We start from the raw sequence: 21,231 nt of genomic DNA, 5'->3' as shown, positions 1-21,231 counted from the left end.
AGTTTTGGTTCTCCTTTCATGCCGTGAACAAAAAAAGGTAAATAAATGACAACAAAATGTAAATTTTAGAGTTTATGTATGGAAAAAAATTTAAACAATAAAAAATGTAAGTAATGAAAATTTATTCACACACAACAAATGAACACAAAATTTTTGTTATCCAAGTTTGGGAAATTCCACTAGTTCAACCCTAATAGCTTGAAATTTTACAAGAAAGAGAATTCTTCTACACGTGTTTTAAAAATGGAGATGCAAGCTTGAAACATGTTAAAGATGCAAATGACCTATGGATCCAAAGCTTTTATTGAGAATAACAAACACTCATTAAATTCTCTAGTGAACGTGCGGCAGGATATTTACCCGAGTCAAACAAGCTATTATTTTGCCCGTTTGCAAAAAGCTGAGCTAACAATCATAGATGATTCTAATGTGATTTATCATGAGTAACGGGTTATATTTTTATAAGAAATGACATACAAATTGGGAGTCAACCGACAGTTAAAAATACCCCGCCTCCCCCTTTTCCTAACGATTGCAAAACCTGAGATATAAAAACAAAAAAGATCTTACAATCCCTAAAAATTACAAACATTCTTTGGAATTATCTCTCCCTACATTTGTGCATTGTGCATCTCCATTTTAGATGTACACTTTTTTCTTAAATCAAAACTTTGAGTTTTTGCTCTCCCTTCATCCCGTAAACAAATAATGGCAAATTGATCACAACAAAATCAAAATTTTAGAAGTTATGTGTAAAAACACAAAATTTTTGTTTTCCAAGTTTGCGAAATTCCACTAGTTCAACCCTATGGATCAAAAGCTTTAAAGAGAATAACATACGCTCATTAAATTCTCTAGTGAACGTGCGGTGGGATATTTACCCGAGTCAAACAAACCATTATTTTGCCCGTTTTCAAAAATCTGACCTAACAATCATTGATGAATTGTAAAGTGATTTATCATGTGTAAGGGGCTATATTTTTTTAAGAAATGAGTTCTGGATAGGGAGTCAACACTCAGTTAAAAATCCCCAGCCTCCCCCTTTTCCCGACGATTGCAAAACCTGAGATATAAAAACTAAAAAGAGCTTACAATCCCTAAAAATTACCGACACTCTTTAGAATTATCTCTTTCTAAATTCGTCCATTGTGCATCTCCATTTTAGATGTACACTTTTTTCTTAAATAAAAATTTTTGAGTTTTCGCTCCCCCCTCATACCGTAAAAAACAAAAAAAAAATCAAATTGATAACAACAAAATGAAAATTTTAGAGTTTATGAATGGAATAAATTAAAAAAATTAAAAATGTAAGTAAATAAATATATTCACAAACCACAAATGAACACAAAAGTTTTGTTATCCAAGATTGGAAAATTCCACTAGTTCAACGCTAATAGCTTGGAATATTTCAACAAAGAGATTTCTTCTACACGTGTTTTAAAAATTGATATGCATGCTTGAAACATGTTAAAGATGTAAATGACCTATGGATCCAAAGCTTTGAATAAGAATAACAAACGCTCATTAAATTCATAAGTGAACGTGCGGCGGGATATTTACCCGAGCCAAACAAGCCATTATTTTGCCCGTTTGAAAAAAAAGCTGAGCTAACAATCATAGATAATTGTAAAGTGATTTTTCTTTCGTAACGAGCAATATTATTGTAACCAATGACTTACGGATTGGGAGTCAACAGTCAGTTAAAAATCCCCTGCCTCCCCTTTTTCCCGACGATTGCAAAACCTGAGATATAAAAAATAAAAAGATCTTACAATCCATAAAAATTACAAACGCTCTTTGGAATTATCTCTCCCTACATTTGTGCATTGTGAATCTCCATTTTAGATGAACACTGTTTCTTAAATCAAAACTTTGCGATTTTGCTCTCCCTTCATCCCGTAAACAAAAAAAGGCAAATTCATCACAAAAAAATGAAAATTTTAGCGTTTATGTGTGAAAAAAAATTAAAACAATAAAAAAAGTAAGTATAGAAAATTTATTCACACACCACAAATGAACACAAAATTTTTGTTTTCCAAGTTTGGGAAATTCCACTAGTTCAAACCTAATTGCATCGAATTTTACAAGAAAGAGATTTCTTCTACACGTGTTTTAAAAATGGATATCCATGTTTAAAACATGTTAAAGATGCAAATGACCTATGGATCCAAAGCTTTTAAAGTGAATAACAAACGCTCATTAAATTCTCAATGAACGTGCGGTGGGATATTTACCAGAGTCAAACAAGCCATTATTTTGCCCGTTTACAAAAAGCATACCTAACAATCATAGATGATTGTAAAGTGATTTATAATCCGTAACGGGCTATATTTTTGTAAGAAATGACTTACGGATTGGGAGTCAACACTCAGTTAAAAACACCCCCGCCTCCCCCTTTACCCGACGATTGCAAAACCTGAGATATAAAAACTAAAAAGAGCTTAAATTCCCTAAAAATTACCGACACTCTTTGGAATTATCTCTCTCTACATTTGTGCACTGTGTGTCTCCATTTTAAATGTACACTTTTTTCTTAAATCAAAACTTTGAGTTTTCTCTCTCCCTTCATCCCGTAAAAAAAAAAGGCAAATAGATCACAGCAAATTGAAAATTTTAGAGTTTATGTATGGAAAAAACTTAAAACAAAAACAAATTTAAGTAAAGAAAAGTTATTCAAACACCAAAAATTAACACAAAACTTTTGTTATCCAAGTTTTGGAAATTCCACTAGTTCAACCCTAATAGCTTGGAATTTTACAAGAAAGAGATTTCTTCCACACGTGTTTTAAAAATGGATATGCAAGCTTGAAACATGTTAAAGATGCAAATGACCTATGGATCCAAAGCTTTTAGAAGAGAATAACATACGATCATTAAATTCTCTAGTGAACGTGCGGTGGGATATTTACCAAAGTCAAGCAACCCATTATTTTGCCCGTTTGGAAAAAGCTGACCTAACAATCATAGATGGTTTTAAAGTGATTTTTCATTCGTAAAGGGCAATATTAGTGTAAGAATTGACTTACGGATTGGGAGTCAACACTCAATTAGAAATCCCCCGCCTCCCCCTTTTCCCGACGATTGCAAAACCGGAGAACTAAAAACTGAAAAGAGCTTACAATCCTTAAAAATCACAGACACTCTTTGGAATTATATCTCTCTACATTTGTGCATTATGCATCTCCATTTTAGATGTACACTTTTTTCATAAATCAAAACTTTGAGTTTTCGTTCTCCCTTCATGCCGTAAACAAAAAAAGGTAAATAGATCACAACAAAATGTAAATTTTAGAGTTTATGTATGGAAAAAAATTTAAACAATAACAAATGTAAGTAATGAAAATTTATTCACACCCCACAAATGAACACAAAATTTTTGTTATCCAAGTTTGGGAAATTCCACTAGTTCAACCCTAAAAGCTTGAAATTTTACAAGAAAGAGAATTCTTCTACACGTGTTTTAAAAAATGGATATGCAAGCTTGAAACATGTTAAAGATGCAAATGACCTCTGGATACAAAGCTTTTAATGAGAATAACAAACACTCATTAAATTCTCTAATGAACGTACGGCGGGATATTTACCCAAGTCAAACAAGCCATTATTTTGCCCGTTTGCAAAAAGCTGACCTAACAATCATAGATGATTGTAATGTGATTTATCATGAGTAACGAGTTATATTTTTATAAGAAATGACATAGAGATTGGGAGTCAACCGACAGTTAAAAATACCCCGCCTCCCCCTTTTCCTAACGATTGCAAAAAATGAGATATAAAAACTAAAAAGATCTTACAATCCCTAAAAATTACAAACACTCTTCGGAATTATCTCTCCCTACATTTGTGCATTGTGCATCTCCATTTTAGATGTATACTTTTTTCTTAAATCAAAACTTTCAGTTTTCCCTCACCCTTCATCCCGTAAACAAATAAAGGCAAATTGATCACAACAAAATCAAAATTTTAGAGGTTATGTGTGAAAAAAAATTAAAACAATAACAAATGTAAATATTGAAAATTTATTCACACACCACAAATGAACAAAAAAGTTTTGTTTTCCAAGTTTTGCAAAATTCCACTAGTTCAACCCTAATTGCATGGAATTTTACAAGAAAGAGATTTCTTCTACACGTGTTTTAAAAATGGATATGCATGCTTGAAACATGTTAAAGATGCAAATGACCTATGGATCCCAAGCTTTTAAAGACAATAACAAACGCTCATTAAATTCTAAATGAAAGTGCGGTGGGATATTTACTAGAGTCAAACAAGACATTATTTTGCCCGTTTACAAAAAGCTTACCTAACAATCATAGATGATTGTAAAGTGATTTCTCATCCGTAATGGGCTATATTTTTGTAAGAAATGACTTACGGATTGGGAGTCAACACTCAGTTAAAAACAACCCTCCTCCCCCTTTACCCGACTATTGCAAAACCTGAGATATAAAAACTAGAAAGAGCTTAAAATCCCTAAATATTACAGGCACTCTTCGGAATTATCCCTCTCTACATTTGTGCACTGTGCGTCTCCATTTAAGTTGTACACTTTCTTCCTAAATCAAAACATTGAGTTTTCTCTCTCCCTTCATCCCGTAAACAAAAAAAGGCAAATAGATCACAGCAAATTGAAAATTTTAGAGTTTACGTTTGGAAAAAATTTAAAACAATAACAAATGTAAGTAAAGAAAATTTATTCACACACCAAAAATTAACACAAAACTTATGTTATCCAAGTTTGGGAAATTTCTCTAGTTCAACCCTAATAGCTTGGAATTTTACAAGAAAGATATTTCTTCTACACGTGTTTTAAAAATGGATATGCAAGCTTGAAACATGTTAAAGATGAAAATGACCTATGGATCCAAAGCTTTTAAAGAGAATAACATACGCTCATTAAATTCTCTAGTGAACGTGCGGTGGGATATTTATCCGAGTCAAACAAGCCATTATTTTTCCCGTTTGCAAAAAATTGACCTAACAATCATTGATGAATTGTCAAGTGATTTATCATGTGTAACGGGCTATATTTTTGTAAGAAATGACTTATGGATAGGGAGTCAACACTCAGTTAAAAATCCCCCGGCTCCCCCTTTTCCCGACGATTGCAAAACCTGAGATATAAAAACTAAAAAGAGCTCACAATCCTTAAAAATCACAGACACTCTTTGGAATTATACCTCTCAAAATTTGTGCATTATGCATCTCCATTTTAGATGTACACTTTTTTCTTAAATAAAAACTTTTAGTTTTCGTTCTTCCTTCATGCCGTAAACAAAAAAAGGTAAATTGATCAGAACAAAATGTAAATGTTAGAGTTTATGTATGGAAAAAAATTTAAAAAATAACAAATTTAAGTAATGAAAATTTATTCACACACCACAAATGAACACAAAATTTTTTATATCCAAGTTTGGGAAATTCCACTAGTTCAACCCTAATAGCTTGAAATTTTACAAGAAAGAGAATTCTTCTACACGTGTTTTAAAAATGGATATGCATGCTTGAAACATGTTAAAGATGAAAATGACCTATGGATCCAAAGCTTTTAAAGAGAATAACATACGCTCTTTAAATTCTCTAGTGAACGTGCGGTGGGATATTTACCCGAGTCAAACAAGCCATTATTTTGCCCGTTTGCAAAAAGCTGACCTAACAATCATTGATGAATTGTAAAGTGATTTATCATGTGTAACGGGCTATATTTTTTTAAGAAATGACTTATGGATAGGGATTCAACACTCAGTTAAAAATCCCCTGCCTCCCTCTTTTCCCGACGATTGCAAAACCTGAGATATAAAAACTAAAAAGAGCTTACAATCCCTAAAAATTACAGACACTCTTTGGAATAATCTCTTTCTAAATTCGTGCATTGTGCATCTCCATTTTAGAAATACAATTTTTTCTTAAATCTAAATTTTGAATTTTCGGTCCCCCATCATGCTGTACTGAAAAAAAAAAGGCAAATTGATAACAACAAAATAAAAAATTTAGAGTTTTAGTATGGAAAATAAAAAATGTAAATAAATAAAATTTATTCACAAACCACAAATGAACATAAAAGTTTTGTTATCCAAGATTGGGAAATTCCACTAGTTCAACCCTAATAGCTTGGAATTTTACAAGAAAGAGATTTCTTCTACACGTGTTTTAAAAATGGATATGCATGCTTGAAACATGTTAAAGATGCAAATGACCTATGGATCCGAAGCTTTTAATGAGAATAACAAACGCTCATTAAATTCTTAAGTGAACGTGCGGCGGGATATTTACCCGAGCCAAACAAGCCATTATTTTGCCCGTTTGCAAAAAAAGCTGACCTAACAATCATAGATGATTGTAAAGTGATTTTTCATTCGTAATGGGCAACTTTATTGTAAGAAATCACTAATGGATTGGGAGTCAACACTCAAATAAAAATCCCCCACCTCCCCCTTTTCCCGACGATTGCAAAACCTGAGAACTAAAAACTGAAAAGAGCTCACAATCCTTAAAAATCACAGACACTCTTTGGAATTATACCTCTCTACATTTCTGCATTATGCATCTCCATTTTAGATGTACAATTTTTTCTTAAATAAAAACTTTGAGTTTTCGTTCTCCCTTCATGCCGTAAACAAAAAAAGGTAAATTGATCACAACAAAATGTAAATTTTAGAGTTTATGTATGGAAAAAAAATTAAAATAATAACAAATATAAGTAAAGAAAATTTATTCACACACCACAAATGAACACTAAATTTTTGTCATCCAAGTTTGGGAAATTCCTCTAGTTGAACCCTAATCGCTTGAAATTTTACAAGAAAGAGAATTCTTCTATGTGTTTTAAAAATGGATATGCATGCTTGAAACATGTTAAAGATGCAAATGACCTATGGATCCAAAGATTTTAAAGAGAATAACATACGCTCATTAAATTCTCTAGTGAACGTGCGGTGGGATATTTACCCGAGTCAAACAAGCCATTATTTTGCCCGTTTGCAAAAAGCTGACCTAACAATCATTGATGAATTGTAAAGTGATTTATCATGTGTAACGGGCTATATTTTTATAACAAATGACTTATGGATAGGGAGTCAACACTCAGTTAAAAATCCCCCGCCTCCCCCTTTTCCCGACGATTGCAAAACCTGAGAACTAAAAACTGAAAAGAGCTCACAATCCTTAAAAATCACAGACACTCTTTGGAATTATACCTCTCAAAATTTGTGCATTATGCATCTCCATTTTAGATGTACACTTTTTTCTTAAATAAAAACTTTTAGTTTTCGTTCTTCCTTCATGCCGTAAACAAAAAAAGGTAAATTGATCAGAACAAAATGTAAATGTTAGAGTTTATGTATGGAAAAAAATTTAAAAAATAACAAATTTAAGTAATGAAAATTTATTCACACACCACAAATGAACACAAAATTTTTTATATCCAAGTTTGGGAAATTCCACTAGTTCAACCCTAATAGCTTGAAATTTTACAAGAAAGAGAATTCTTCTACACGTGTTTTAAAAATGGATATGCATGCTTGAAACATGTTAAAGATGAAAATGACCTATGGATCCAAAGCTTTTAAAGAGAATAACATACGCTCTTTAAATTCTCTAGTGAACGTGCGGTGGGATATTTACCCGAGTCAAACAAGCCATTATTTTGCCCGTTTGCAAAAAGCTGACCTAACAATCATTCATGAATTGTAAAGTGATTTATCATGTGTAACGGGCTATATTTTTTTAAGAAATGACTTATGGATAGGGATTCAACACTCAGTTAAAAATCCCCTGCCTCCCTCTTTTCCCGACGATTGCAAAACCTGAGATATAAAAACTAAAAAGAGCTTACAATCCCTAAAAATTACAGACACTCTTTGGAATAATCTCTTTCTAAATTCGTGCATTGTGCATCTCCATTTTAGAAATACAATTTTTTCTTAAATCTAAATTTTGAATTTTCGGTCCCCCATCATGCTGTACTGAAAAAAAAAAAGGCAAATTGATAACAACAAAATAAAAAATTTAGAGTTTTAGTATGGAAAATAAAAAATGTAAATAAATAAAATTTATTCACAAACCACAAATGAACATAAAAGTTTTGTTATCCAAGATTGGGAAATTCGACTAGTTCAACCCTAATAGCTTGGAATTTTACAAGAAAGAGATTTCTTCTACACGTGTTTTAAAAATGGATATGCATGCTTGAAACATGTTAAAGATGCAAATGACCTATGGATCCGAAGCTTTTAATGACAATAACAAACGCTCATTAAATTCTTAAGTGAACGTGCGGCGGGATATTTACCCGAGCCAAACAAGCCATTATTTTGCCCGTTTGCAAAAAAAGTAGACTTAACAATCATAGATGATTGTAAAGTGATTTTTCATTCGTAACGGGCAACTTTATTGTAAGAAATCACTTATGGATTGGGAGTCAACACTCAAACAAAAATCCCCCACCTCCCCCTTTTCCCGACGATCGTAAAACCTGATAACTAAAACCTGAAAAGAGCTCACAATCCTTAAAAATCACAGACACTCTTTGGAATTATACCTCTCTACATTTCTGCATTATGCATCTCCATTTTAGATGTACACTTTTTTCTTAAATAAAAACTTTGAGTTTTCGTTCTCCCTTCATGCCGTAAACAAAAAAAGGTAAATTGATCACAACAAAATGTAAATTTTAGAGTTTATATATGGAAAAAAAATTAAAATAATAAAAAATATAAGTAAAGAAAATTTATTCACACACCACAAATGAACACTAAATTTTTGTAATCCAAGTTTGGGAAATTCCACTAGTTCAACCCTAATCGCTTGAAATTTTACAAGAAAGAGAATTTTTCTACACGTGTTTTAAAAATGGATATGCATGCTTGAAACAAGTTAAAGATGCAAATGACCTATGGATCCAAAGATTTTAAAGAGAATAACATACGCTCATTAAATTCACTAGTGAACGTGCAGTGGGATACTTACCTGAGTCAAACAAGCCATTATTTTACCCGTTTGCAAAAAGCTGACCTAACAATCATTGTTGAATTGTAAAGTGATATATCATGTGTAACGGGCTATATTTTTGTAACAAATGACTTATGGATAGGGAGTCAACACTCAGTTAAAAATCCCCCACCTCCCCCTTTTCCCGACGATTGCAAAACCTGAGAACTAAAAAATAAAAGAGCTCACAATCCTTAAAAATCATAGACACTCTTTGGAATTACATCTCTCTACATTTGTACGTTATGCATCTCCATTTTAGGTGGACACTTTTTTCTTAAATAAAAAATTTGAGATTTCTTTCTCCCTTCAAGCCGTAAAAAAAAAAAGGTAAATAGATCACATCAAAATTTAAATTTTAGAGTTTATGTATGGAAAAAAATTAAAATAATAACAAATGTAAATAATGAAAATTTATTCACACACCACAAATGAACACAAAATTTTTGTTGTCCAAGTTTGGGAAATTCCACTAGTTCAACCCTAATAGCTTGAAATTTTACAAGAAAGAGAATTCTTCTACACGTGTTTTAAAAAGGGATATGCATGCTTGAAACATGTTAAAGATGCAAATGACCTATGGATCCAAATATTTTAATGAGAATAACAAACACTCATTAAATTCTCTAGTGAACGTGCGGCGGGATATTTACCCGAGTCAAACAAGCCATTATTTTGCCCGTTTGCAAAAAGCTGACCTAACAATCATAGATGATTGTAATGTGATTTATCATGAGTAACGGGCTATATTTTTGTAAGAAATGACATACGGATTGGGAGTCAACAGTCCGTTAAAAATACCCCGCCTCCCCCTTTTCCCGATGATAGCAAAACCTAAGATATAAAAACTAAAAAGATCTTACAATCCTTAAAAATTACAAACACTCTTTGGAATTATCTCTCCCTACATTTGTGCATTGTGCATCTCCATTTTAGATGTACACTTTTTTCTTAAATCAAAACTTTGAGTTCTCGCTCTTCCTTCATGCCGTAAACAAAAAAAGGCAAATTGATCACAAAAAAATGAAAATTTTAGAGTTTATGTGTGAAAAAAAATTAAAACAGTAACAAATGTAAGTATAGAAAATTTATTCACACACCATAAATGAACACAAAAGTTTTGTTTTCCAAGTTTGGGAAATTCCACTAATTCAACCCTAATTGCATGGAATTTTACAAGAAAGAGATTTCTTCTACACGTGTTTTAAAAGTGGATAAGCATGCTTGAAACATGTTAAAGATGCAAATGAACTATGGATCCAAAGCTTTTACTGAGAGTATCAAAAGCTCATTAAATTCTCAATGAACGTGCGGTGGGATATTGCCCGAGTCAAACAAGCCATTATTTTGCCCGTTTGCAAAAAAAGCTGACCTAACAATCATAGATGATTGTAAAGTGATTTTTCATTCGTAACGGGCAACTTTATTGTAAGATATCACTAATGGATTGGGAGTCAACACTCAAATAAAAATCCCCCACCTCCCCCTTTTCCCGACGATTGCAAAACCTGAGAACTAAAAACTGAAAAGAGCTCACAATCCTTAAAAATCACAGACACTCTTTGGAATTATACCTCTCTACATTTCTGCATTATGCATCACCATTTTAGATGTACACTTTTTTCTTAAATAAAAACTTTGAGTTTTCGTTCTCCCTTCATGCCGTAAACAAAAAAAGGTAAATTGATCACAACAAAATGTAAATTTTAGAGTTTATGTATGGAAAAAAAATTAAAATAATAACAAATATAAGTAAAGAAAATTTATTCACACACCACAAATGAACACTAAATTTTTGTTATCCAAGTTTGGGAAATTCCACTAGTTGAACCCTAATCGCTTGAAATTTTACAAGAAAGAGAATTCTTCTACGTGTTTTAAAAATGGATATGCATGCTTGAAACATGTTAAAGATGCAAATGACCTATGGATCCAAAGATTTTAAAGAGAATAACATACGCTCATTAAATTCTCTAGTGAACGTGCGGTGGGATATTTACCCGAGTCAAACAAGCCATTATTTTGCCCGTTTGCAAAAAGCTGACCTAACAATCATTGATGAATTGTAAAGTGATTTATCATGTGTAACGGGCTATATTTTTATAACAAATGACTTATGGATAGGGAGTCAACACTCAGTTAAAAATCCCCCGCCTCCCCCTTTTCCCGACGATTGCAAAACCTGAGAACTAAAAACTGAAAAGAGCTCACAATCCTTAAAAATCACAGACACTCTTTGGAATTATACCTCTCAAAATTTGTGCATTATGCATCTCCATTTTAGTTGTACACTTTTTTCTTAAATAAAAACTTTTAGTTTTCGTTCTTCCTTCATGCCGTAAACAAAAAAAGGTAAATTGATCAGAACAAAATGTAAATGTTAGAGTTTATGTATGGAAAAAAATTTAAAAAATAACAAATTTAAGTAATGAAAATTTATTCACACACCACAAATGAACACAAAATTTTTTATATCCAAGTTTGGGAAATTTCACTAGTTCAACCCTAATAGCTTGAAATTTTACAAGAAAGAGAATTCTTCTACACGTGTTTTAAAAATGGATATGCATGGTTGAAACATGTTAAAGATGAAAATGACCTATGGATCCAAAGCTTTTAAAGAGAATAACATACGCTCTTTAAATTCTCTAGTGAACGTGCGGTGGGATATTTACCCGAGTCAAACAAGCCATTATTTTGCCCGTTTGCAAAAAGCTGACCTAACAATCATTGATGAATTGTAAAGTGATTTATCATGTGTAACGGGCTATATTTTTTTAAGAAATGACTTATGGATAGGGATTCAACACTCAGTTAAAAATCCCCTGCCTCCCCCTTTTCCCGACGATTGCAAAACCTGAGATATAAAAACTAAAAAGAGCTTACAATCCCTAAAAATTACAGACACTCTTTGGAATAATCTCTTTCTAAATTCGTGCATTGTGCACCTCCATTTTAGAAATACAATTTTTTCTTAAATCTAAATTTTGAATTTTCGCTCCCCCATCATGCTGTACTGAAAAAAAAAAGGCAAATTGATAACAACAAAATAAAAATTTTAGAGTTCTAGTATGGAAAATAAAAAATGTAAATAAATAAAATTTATTCACAAACCACAAATGAACATAAAAGTTTTGTTATCCAAGATTGGGAAATTCCTCTAGTTCAACCCTAATAGCTTGGAATTTTACAAGAAAGAGATTTCTTCTACACGTGTTTTAAAAATGGATATGCATGCTTGAAACATGTTAAAGATGCAAATGACCTATGGATCCGAAGCTTTTAATGAGAATAACAAACGCTCATTAAATTCTTAAGTGAACGTGCGGCGGGATATTTACCCGAGCCAAACAAGCCATTATTTTGCCCGTTTGCAAAAAAAGTAGACTTAACAATCATAGCTGATTGTAAAGTGATTTTTCATTTGTAACGGGCAACTTTATTGTAAGAAATCACTTATGGATTGGGAGTCAACACTCAAACAAAAATCCCCCACCTCCCCCTTTTCCCGACGATCGTAAAACCTGATAACTAAAAACTGAAAAGAGCTCACAATCCTTAAAAATCACAGACACTCTTTGGAATTATACCTCTCTACATTTCTGCATTATGCATCTCCATTTTAGATGTACACTTTTTTCTTAAATAAAAACTTTGAGTTTTCGTTCTCCCTTCTTGCCGTAAACAAAAAAAGGTAAATAGATCACAACAAAATGTAAATTTTAGAGTTTATATATGGAAAAAAAATTAAAATAATAAAAAATATAAGTAAAGAAATTTTATTTACACACCACAAATGAACACTAAATTTTTGTAATCCAAGTTTGGGAAATTCCACTAGTTCAACCCTAATCGCTTGAAATTTTACAAGAAAGAGAATTTTTCTACACGTGTTTTAAAAATGGATATGCATGCTTGAAACAAGTTAAAGATGCAAATGACCTATGGATCCAAAGATTTTAAAGAGAATAATATACGCTCATTAAATTCACTAGTGAACGTGCAGTGGGATACTTACCTGAGTCAAACAAGCCATTATTTTACCCGTTTGCAAAAAGCTGACCTAACAATCATTGATGAATTGTAAAGTGATATATCATGTGTAACGGGCTATATTTTTGTAACAAATGACTTATGGATGGGGAGTCAACACTCAGTTAAAAATCCCCCGCCTCCCCCTTTTCCCGACGATTGCAAAACCTGAGAACTAAAAAATAAAAGAGCTCACAATCCTTAAAAATCACAGACACTCTTTGGAATTACATCTCTCTACATTTGTACGTTATGCATCTCCATTTTAGATGGACACTTTTTTCTTAAATAAAAAATTTGAGATTTCTTTCTCCCTTCAAGCCGTAAAAAAAAAAAGGTAAATAGATCACATCAAAATTTAAATTTTAGAGTTTATGTATGGAAAAAAATTAAAATAATAACAAATGTAAATAATGAAAATTTATTCACACACCACAAATGAACACAAAATTTTTGTTGTCCAAGTTTGGGAAATTCCACTAGTTCAACCCGAATAGCTTGAAATTTTACAAGAAAGAGAATTCTTCTACACGTGTTTTAAAAAGGGATATGCATGCTTGAAACATGTTAAAGATGCAAATGACCTATGGATCCAAATATTTTAATGAGAATAACAAACACTCATTAAATTCTCTAGTGAACGTGCGGCGGGATATTTACCCGAGTCAAACAAGCCATTATTTTGCCCGTTTGCAAAAAGCTGACCTAACAATCATAGATGATTGTAATGTGATTTATCATGAGTAACGGGCTATATTTTTGTAAGAAATGACATACGGATTGGGAGTCAACAGTCCGTTAAAAATACCCCGCCTCCCCCTTTTCCCGATGATAGCAAAACCTGAGATATAAAAACTAAAAAGATCTTACAATCCTTAAAAATTACAAACACTCTTTGGAATTATCTCTCCCTACATTTGTGCATTGTGCATCTCCATTTTAGATGTACACTTTTTTCTTAAATCAAAACTTTGAGTTCTCGCTCTTCCTTCATGCCGTAAACAAAAAAAGGCAAATTGATCACAACAAAATGAAAATTTTAGAGTTTATGTGTGAAAAAAAATTAAAACAGTAACAAATGTAAGTATAGAAAATTTATTCACACACCATAAATGAACACAAAAGTTTTGTTTTCCAAGTTTGGGAAATTCCACTAATTCAACCCTAATTGCATGGAATTTTACAAGAAAGAGATTTCTTCTACACGTGTTTTAAAAGTGGATAAGCATGCTTGAAACATGTTAAAGATGCAAATGAACTATGGATCCAAAGCTTTTATTGAGAGTAACAAACGCTCATTAAATTCTCAATGAACGTGCGGTGGGATATTGCCCGAGTCAAACAAGCCATTATTTTGCCCGTTTGCAAAAAAAGCTGACCTAACAATCATAGATGATTGTAAAGTGATTTTTCATTCGTAATGGGCAACTTTATTGTAAGAAATCACTAATGGATTGGGAGTCAACACTCAAATAAAAATCCCCCACCTCCCCCTTTTCCCGACGATTGCAAAACCTGAGAACTAAAAACTGAAAAGAGCTCACAATCCTTAAAAATCACAGACACTCTTTGGAATTATACCTCTCTACATTTCTGCATTATGCATCTCCATTTTAGATGTACAATTTTTTCTTAAATAAAAACTTTGAGTTTTCGTTCTCCCTTCATGCCGTAAACAAAAAAAGGTAAATTGATCACAACAAAATGTAAATTTTAGAGTTTATGTATGGAAAAAAAATTAAAATAATAACAAATATAAGTAAAGAAAATTTATTCACACACCACAAATGAACACTAAATTTTTGTTATCCAAGTTTGGGAAATTCCTCTGGTTGAACCCTTATCGCTTGAAATTTTACAAGAAAGAGAATTCTTCTACGTGTTTTAAAAATGGATATGCATGCTTGAAACATGTTAAAGATGCAAATGACCTATGGATCCAAAGATTTTAAAGAGAATAACATACGCTCATTAAATTCTCTAGTGAACGTGCGGTGGGATATTTACCCGAGTCAAACAAGCCATTATTTTGCCCGTTTGCAAAAACCTGACCTAACAATCATTGATGAATTGTAAAGTGATTTATCATGTGTAACGGGCTATATTTTTATAACAAATGACTTATGGATAGGGAGTCAACACTCAGTTAAAAATCCCCCGCCTCCCCCTTTTCCCGACGATTGCAAAACCTGAGAACTAAAAACTGAAAAGAGCTCACAATCCTTAAAAATCACAGACACTCTTTGGAATTATACCTCTCAAAATTTGTGCATTATGCATCTCCATTTTAGATGTACACTTTTTTCTTAAATAAAAACTTTTAGTTTTCGTTCTTCCTTCATGCCGTAAACAAAAAAAGGTAAATTGATCAGAACAAAATGTAAATGTTAGAGTTTATGTATGGAAAAAAATTTAAAAAATAACAAATTTAAGTAATGAAAATTTATTCACACACCACAAATGAACACAAAATTTTTTATATCCAAGTTTGGGAAATTCCACTAGTTCAACCCTAATAGCTTGAAATTTTACAAGAAAGAGAATTCTTCTACACGTGTTTTAAAAATGGATATGCATGCTTGAAACATGTTAAAGATGAAAATGACCTATGGATCCAAAGCTTTTAAAGAGAATAACATACGCTCTTTAAATTCTCTAGTGAACGTGCGGTGGGATATTTACCCGAGTCAAACAAGCCATTATTTTGCCCGTTTGCAAAAAGCTGACCTAACAATCATTGATGAATTGTAAAGTGATTTATCATGTGTAACGGGCTATATTTTTTTAAGAAATGACTTATGGATAGGGATTCAACACTCAGTTAAAAATTCCCTGCCTCCCTCTTTTCCCGACGATTGCAAAACCTGAGATATAAAAACTAAAAAGAGCTTACAATCCCTAAAAATTACAGACACTCTTTGGAATAATCTCTTTCTAAATTCGTGCATTGTGCATCTCCATTTTAGAAATACAATTTTTTCTTAAATCTAAATTTTGAATTTTCGGTCCCCCATCATGCTGTAGTGAAAAAAAAAAAGGCAAATTGATAACAACAAAATAAAAAATTTAGAGTTTTAGTGTGGAAAATAAAAAATGTAAATAAATAAAATTTATTCACAAACCACAAATGAACATAAAAGTTTTGTTATCCAAGATTGGGAAATTCCACTAGTTCAATCCTAATAGCTTGGAATTTTACAAGAAAGAGATTTCTTCTACACGTGTTTTAAAAATGGATATGCATGCTTGAAACATGTTAAAGATGCAAATGACCTATGGATCCGAAGCTTTTAATGAGAATAACAAACGCTCATTAAATTCTTAAGTGAACGTGCGGCGGGATATTTACCCGAGCCAAACAAGCCATTATTTTGCCCGTTTGCAAAAAAAGTAGACTTAACAATCATAGATGATTGTAAAGTGATTTTTCATTCGTAACGGGCAACTTTATTGTAAGAAATCACTTATGGATTGGGAGTCAACACTCAAACAAAAATCCCCCACCTCCCCCTTTTCCCGACGATCGTAAAACCTGATAACTAAAACCTGAAAAGAGCTCACAATCCTTAAAAATCACAGACACTCTTTGGAATTATACCTCTCTACATTTCTGCATTATGCATCTCCATTTTAGATGTACACTTTTTTCTTAAATAATAACTTTGAGTTTTCGTTCTCCCTTCATGCCGTAAACAAAAAAAGGTAAATTGATCACAACAAAATGTAAATTTTAGAGTTTATATATGGAAAAAAAATTAAAATAATAAAAAATATAAGTAAAGAAAATTTATTCACACACCACAAATGAACACTAAATTTTTGTAATCCAAGTTTGGGAAATTCCACTAGTTCAACCCTAATCGCTTGAAATTTTACAAGAAAGAGAATTTTTCTACACGTGTTTTAAAAATGGATATGCATGCTTGAAACAAGTTAAAGATGCAAATGACCTATGGATCCAAAGATTTTAAAGAGAATAACATACGCTCATTAAATTCACTAGTGAACGTGCAGTGGGATACTTACCTGAGTCAAACAAGCCATTATTTTACCCGTTTGCAAAAAGCTGACCTAACAATCATTGTTGAATTGTAAAGTGATATATCATGTGTAACGGGCTATATTTTTGTAACAAATGACTTATGGATAGGGAGTCAACACTCAGTTAAAAATCCCCCACCTCCCCCTTTTCCCGACGATTGCAAAACCTGAGAACTAAAAAATAAAAGAGCTCACAATCCTTAAAAATCATAGACACTCTTTGGAATTACATCTCTCTACATTTGTACGTTATGCATCTCCATTTTAGGTGGACACTTTTTTCTTAAATAAAAAATTTGAGATTTCTTTCTCCCTTCAAGCCGTAAAAAAAAAAAGGTAAATAGATCACATCAAAATTTAAATTTTAGAGTTTATGTATGGAAAAAAAATTAAAATAATAACAAATGTAAATAATGAAAATTTATTCACACACCACAAATGAACACAAAATTTTTGTTGTCCAAGTTTGGGAAATTCCACTAGTTCAACCCTAATAGCTTGAAATTTTACAAGAAAGAGAATTCTTCTACACATGTTTTAAAAAGGGATATGCATGCTTGAAACATGTTAAAGATGCAAATGACCTATGGATCCAAATATTTTAATGAGAATAACAAACACTCATTAAATTCTCTAGTGAACGTGCGGCGGGATATTTACCCGAGTCAAACAAGCCATTATTTTGCCCGTTTGCAAAAAGCTGACCTAACAATCATAGATGATTGTAATGTGATTTATCATGAGTAACGGGCTATATTTTTGTAAGAAATGACATACGGATTGGGAGTCAACAGTCTGTTAAAAATACCCCGCCTCCCCCTTTTCCCGATGATAGCAAAACCTGAGATATAAAAACTAAAAAGATCTTACAATCCTTAAAAATTACAAACACTCTTTGGAATTATCTCTCCCTACATTTGTGCATTGTGCATCTCCAATTTAGATGTACACTTTTTTCTTAAATCAAAACTTTGAGTTCTCGCTCTTCCTTCATGCCGTAAACAAAAAAAGGCAAATTGATCACAACAAAATGAAAATTTTAGAGTTTATGTGTGAAAAAAAATTAAAACAGTAACAAATGTAAGTATAGAAAATTTATTCACACACCATAAAAGAACACAAAAGTTTTGTTTTCCAAGTTTGGGAAATTCCACTAATTCAACCCTAATTGCATGGAATTTTACAAGAAAGAGATTTCTTCTACACGTGTTTTAAAAGTGGATAAGCATGCTTGAAACATGTTAAAGATGCAAATGAACTATGGATCCAAAGCTTTTATTGAGAGTAACAAACGCTCATTAAATTCTCAATGAACGTGCGGTGGGATATTGCCCGAGTCAAACAAGCCATTATTTTGCCCGTTTGCAAAAAAACTGACCTAACAATCATAGATGATTGTAAAGTGATTTTTCATTCGTAACGGGCAACTTTATTGTAAGAAATCACTAATGGATTGGGAGTCAACACTCAAATAAAAATCCCCCACCTCCCCCTTTTCCCGACGATTGCAAAACCTGAGAACTAAAAACTGAAAAGAGCTCACAATCCTTAAAAATCACAGACACTCTTTGGAATTATACCTCTCTACATTTCTGCATTATGCATCTCCATTTTAGATGTACACTTTTTTCTTAAATAAAAACTTTGAGTTTTCGTTCTCCCTTCATGCCATAAACAAAAAAAGGTAAATTGATCACAACAAAATGTAAATTTTAGAGTTTATGTATGGAAAAAAAATTAAAATAATAACAAATATAAGTAAAGAAAATTTATTCACACACCACAAATGAACACTAAATTTTTGTTATCCAAGTTTGGGAAATTCCACTAGTTGAACCCTAATCGCTTGAAATTTTACAAGAAAGAGAATTCTTCTACGTGTTTTAAAAATGGATATGCATGCTTGAAACATGTTAAAGATGCAAATGACCTATGGATCCAAAGATTTTAAAGAGAATAACATACGCTCATTAAATTCTCTAGTGAACGTGCGGTGGGATATTTACCCGAGTCAAACAAGCCATTATTTTGCCCGTTTGCAAAAAGCTGACCTAACAATCATTGATGAATTGTAAAGTGATTTATCATGTGTAACGGGCTATATTACCCCCTTTTCCCGACGATTGCAAAACCTGAGAACTATCAACTGGAAAGAGCTCACAATCCTTAAAAATCACAGACACTCTTTGGAATTATACCTCTCTACATTTGTGCATGATGCATCTCCATTTCAGATGTACACTTTTTTCTTAAATCAAAACTTTGAGTTTTTGCTCTCCCTTCATCTTGTAAACAAATAAAGGCAAATTGATCACAACAAAATCAAAATTTAAGAGGTTATGTGTAAAAAAAAATTAAAACAATAACAAATGTAAGTATAGAAAATTTATTCACACACCACATATGAACACAAAAGTTTTGTTTTCCAAGTTTGCGAAATTCCACTAGTTCAACCCTATGGATCCAAAGCTTTTAAAGAGAATAACATACGCACATTAAATTCTCTAGTGAACGTGTGGTGGGATATTTACCAGAGTCAAACAATCCATTATTTTGTCTGTTTTCAAAAAGCTGACCTAACAATCATTGATGAATTGTACAGTGATTTATCATGTGTAACGGGCTATATTTTTGTAAGAAATGACTTATGGATAGAGAGTCAACACTTAGTTAAAAATCCCCCGCCTCCCCCTTTTCCCGACGATTGCAAAACCTGAGAACTAAAAACTGAAAAGAGCTCACAATCCTTAAAAATCACAGAAACTCTTTGGAATTATACCTCTCAAAATTTGTGCATTATGCATCTCCATTTTAGATGTACACTTCTTTCTTAAATAAAAACTTTTAGTTTTCGTTCTGTCTTCATGCCGTAAACAAAAAAAGGTAAATTGATCACAACAAATTGTAAATGTTAGAGTTTATGTATGGAAAAAAATTAAAACAATAACAAATGTAAGTAATGAAAATTTATTCACACACCACAAATGAGCACAAAATTTTTTTTATCCAAGTTTGGGAAATTCCACTAGTTCAACCATAAAAGCCTGAAATTTTACAAGAAAGAGAATTCTTCTACACGTGTTTTAAAAATGGATATTAATGCTTGAAACATGTTAAAGATGAAAATAACCTATGGATCCAAAGCTTTTAAAGAGAATAACATATGCTCATTAAATTCTCTAGTGAACGTGCGGTGGGATATTTACCCGAGTCAAACAAGCCATTATTTTGCCCGTTTCCAAAAAGCTGACCTAACAATCATTGATGAATTGTAAAGTGATTTATCATGTGTAACGGGCTATATTTTTTTAAGAAATGACTTATGGATAGGGAGTCAACACTCAATTAAAAATCTCCCACTCCCCCTTTTCCCGACGATTGCAAAACCTGAGAACTAAAAACTGAAAAGAGCTCACAATCCTTAAAAATCATAGACACTCTTTGAAATTATACCTCTCTATATTTGTGCATGATGCATCTCCATTTTATATGTAAACTTTTTTTTTAAATAAAAACTTTGATTTTTTGTTCTCCCTTCATGCCGTAAACAAAAAAAGGCAAATTGATCACAAGAAAATGTAAATTTTAGAGTTTATCTATGGAAAAAAATTAAGACAATAACAAATGTAAGTAATGAAAATTTATTCACACACCACAAAGGAACACAAAATTTTTGTTATCCAAGTTTGGGAAATTCCAGTAGTTCAACCCTAATAACTTGAAATTTTACAAGAAAGAGAATTCTTGTACGCGTGTTTTAAAAATGGATATGCATGCTTGAAACATGTTAAAGATGCAAATGACCTATGGATCCAAAGCTTTTAAAGAGAATAACATACGCTCATTAAATTCTCTAGTGAACGTGCGGTGGGATATTTACCCGAGTCAAACAAGCCATTATTTTGCCCGTTTGAAAAAAGCTGACCTAACAATCATTGATGAATTGTAAAGTGATTTATCATGTGTAACGGGCTATATTTTTCTAAGAATGACTTATGGATAGGGAGTCAACACTCAGTTAAAAATCCCTTGCCTCCCCCTTTTCCCGACGATTCCAAAACCTGAGATATAAAAACTAAAAAGAACTTACAATCCCTAAAAATTACAGACACTCTTTGGATTTATCTCTTTCTAAATTTGTGCATTGTGCAACACCATTTTAGATGTACA

This window comes from Aristolochia californica, unplaced genomic scaffold (genome assembly GCF_029961685.1).
Source record: "Aristolochia californica isolate CCGP_79_NKW_82.1479 unplaced genomic scaffold, dmAriCali1.0.hap1 SCAF_12, whole genome shotgun sequence".
In the NCBI taxonomy this organism is placed as follows: Eukaryota; Viridiplantae; Streptophyta; class Magnoliopsida; order Piperales; family Aristolochiaceae; genus Aristolochia; species Aristolochia californica.
Note: the sequence above shows the minus strand (reverse complement) of the source record.